This window comes from Engraulis encrasicolus, chromosome 7 (assembly GCF_034702125.1).
Source record: "Engraulis encrasicolus isolate BLACKSEA-1 chromosome 7, IST_EnEncr_1.0, whole genome shotgun sequence".
In the NCBI taxonomy this organism is placed as follows: Eukaryota; Metazoa; Chordata; class Actinopteri; order Clupeiformes; family Engraulidae; genus Engraulis; species Engraulis encrasicolus.
The window spans coordinates 4,680,613-4,683,935 of NC_085863.1; positions in this window are offsets into that span (position 1 = coordinate 4,680,613).

The window sequence follows — 3,323 nt, forward strand, 5'->3', positions numbered from 1 at the left end:
ATAGTAACCCCTTCGCCTCCTCCTGCTTATTATATAGTAACCCCTTCGCCTCCTCCTGCTTATTATATAGTAACCCCTTCTCCTCCTGCTTATTATATGAGTAGTAGTAACCCCTTCTCCTCCTGCTTATTATATGAGTAGTAGTAAGCCCTTCTCCTCCTGCTTATTATATGAGTAGTAGTAACCCCTTCGCCTCCTCCTGCTTATTATATGAGTAGTAGTAACCCCTTCGCCTCCTCCTGCTTATTATATAGTAACCCCTTCGCCTCCTGCTTATTATATGGAGTAGTAGTAACCCCTTCGCCTCCTGCTTATTATATGGAGTAGTAGTAACCCCTTCGCCTCCTGCTTATTATATGGAGTAGTAGTAACCCCTTCGCCTCCTGCTTATTATATGGAGTAGTAGTAACCCCTTCGCCTCCTCCTGCTTATTATATGAGTAGTAGTAACCCCTTCGCCTCCTCCTGCTTATTATAAGTAGTAACCCCTTCGCCTCCTGCTTATTATATAGTAACCCCTTCTCCTCCTGCTTATTATATGAGTAGTAGTAAGCCCTTCTCCTCCTGCTTATTATATGAGTAGTAGTAACCCCTTCGCCTCCTCCTGCTTATTATATAGTAACCCCTTCGCCTCCTGCTTATTATATAGTAACCCCTTCGCCTCCTCCTGCTTATTATATAGTAACCCCTTCGCCTCCTGCTTATTATATAGTAACCCCTTCGCCTCCTGCTTATTATATAGTAACCCCTTCTCCTCCTGCTTATTATATGAGTAGTAGTAACCCCTTCTCCTCCTGCTTATTATATGAGTAGTAGTAACCCCTTCGCCTCCTCCTGCTTATTATATGAGTAGTATATAGTAACCCCTTCGCCTCCTGCTGCTTATTATATAGTAACCCCTTCGCCTCCTCCTGCTTATTATATAGTAACCCCTTCGCCTCCTCCTGCTTATTATATAGTAACCCCTTCGCCTAGTCCTTCTGGGTAATCCTCAGCCCACTCCTCCCAGTCACTCCCTGGCTCAGGATCAGCACCAAAGAAGATGTAGCTACACTATATCTTAATAACCAGGGCTCGAAATAAGTAAGATGTAGCTACACTATATCTTAATAACCAGGGCTCTAGCTATACTATATCTTAATAACCAGGGCTCTAGCTATACTATATCTTAATAACCAGGGCTCGAAATAACGTAACACCAAAGAAGATGTAGCTATACTATATCTTAATAACCAGGGCTCGAAATAACGTAAGATGTAGCTACACTATATCTTAATAACCAGGATCAGCACCAAAGAAGATGTAGCTACACTATATCTTAATAACCAGGGCTCGAAATAACGTAAGCTGTAGCTACACTATATCTTAATAGCCAGGGCTCGAAATAACGTAAGATGTAGCTATACTATATCTTAATAGCCAGGGCTCGAAATAACGTAAGATGTAGCTACACTATATCTTAATAACCAGGATCAGCACCAAAGAAGATGTAGCTACACTATATCTTAATAACCAGGATCAGCACCAAAGAAGATGTAGCTACACTATATCTTAATAACCAGGGCTCTAGCTATACTATATCTTAATAACCAGGGCTCGAAATAACGTAACACCAAAGAAGATGTAGCTATACTATATCTTAATAACCAGGGCTCGAAATAACATAACACCAAAGAAGATGTAGCTAGACTATATCTTAATAACCAGGGCTCTAGCTATACTATATCTTAATAACCAGGGCTCGAAATAAGTAAGATGTAGCTACACTATATCTTAATAACCAGGGCTCGAAATAACGTAAGATGTAGCTATACTATATCTTAATAACCAGGGCTCGAAATAACGTAAGATGTAGCTATACTATATCTTAATAACCAGGATCAGCACCAAAGAAGATGTAGCTACACTATATCTTAATAACCAGGATCAGCACCAAAGAAGATGTAGCTACACTATATCTTAATAACCAGGATCAGCACCAAAGAAGATGTAGCTACACTATATCTTAATAACCAGGATCAGCACCAAAGAAGATGTAGCTACACTATATCTTAATAACCAGGGCTCTAGCTATACTATATCTTAATAACCAGGATCAGCACCAAAGAAGATGTAGCTACACTATATCTTAATAACCAGGGCTCTAGCTATACTATATCTTAATAACCAGGATCAGCACCAAAGAAGATGTAGCTACACTATATCTTAATAGCCAGGGCTCGAAATAACGTAAGATGTAGCTATACTATATCTTAATAGCCAGGGCTCGAAATAACGTAAGATGTAGCTATACTATATCTTAACAACCAGGGCTCGAAATAACGTAAGATGTAGCTATACTATATCTTAATAGCCAGGGCTCGAAATAACGTAAGATGTAGCTACACTATATCTTAATAGCCAGGGCTCGAAATAACGTAAGATGTAGCTACACTATATCTTAATAACCAGGGCTCGAAATAAGTAAGATGTAGCTACACTATATCTTAATAACCAGGGCTCGAAATAACGTAAGATGTAGCTATACTATATCTTAATAACCAGGCCAAAGAAGATGTAGCTATACTATATCTTAATAACCAGGGCTCGAAATAACATAACACCAAAGAAGATGTAGCTAGACTATATCTTAATAACCAGGATCAGCACCAAAGAAGATGTAGCTACACTATATCTTAATAACCAGGGCTTCTATGTGCCACTCAGCTATGCGACACTGTGGACACTTTATTTTATTATTATTTTTGGTGTGTGTGTATGTGTGTGTGTGTTTGTGTGTGTGAGAGAGAGAGAGAGTGTGAGAGATATGCCTGGGCAAATGTATGTAACAGTGAGCTATATATGGTTATTTTATGTGTAAGTATGTGTGTAATGTCTCGTGAGCAATGTCTATTTATGTATGTGTGTATGCTACTTGACACCTTAATTTCCCCCTGGGATCAATAAACGATACTCTACTCTACTCTACTCTCTCTACTCTCTAAATAGCATAGCACCAGCCAACAAGCCAAATGCCGGTGAAATTTCAGTTTGGCTGGTAGAAAGGACCAACTTACCTTACCAGCCACTTTTATCCAGTAGTGAGTGTGTATTTGACAAGTAATATTAATATCTACAAGCCATTTTGGCTGGTGATGAAAAAAAGCTAAATTAGAGCCCCGATCTTAACCTAAAAATGTGAATCCACATGCGAAATGCGTGCTAGGTAGATCCAGTCTTCAATCAGTCCTGTCACTGTGGTTTTTGATAAAACTCAAATGGGGGTAGGGAGGAAGGGATATAATACATAGAGACTTAAATCATCATTATTTACATTTTTTTTAA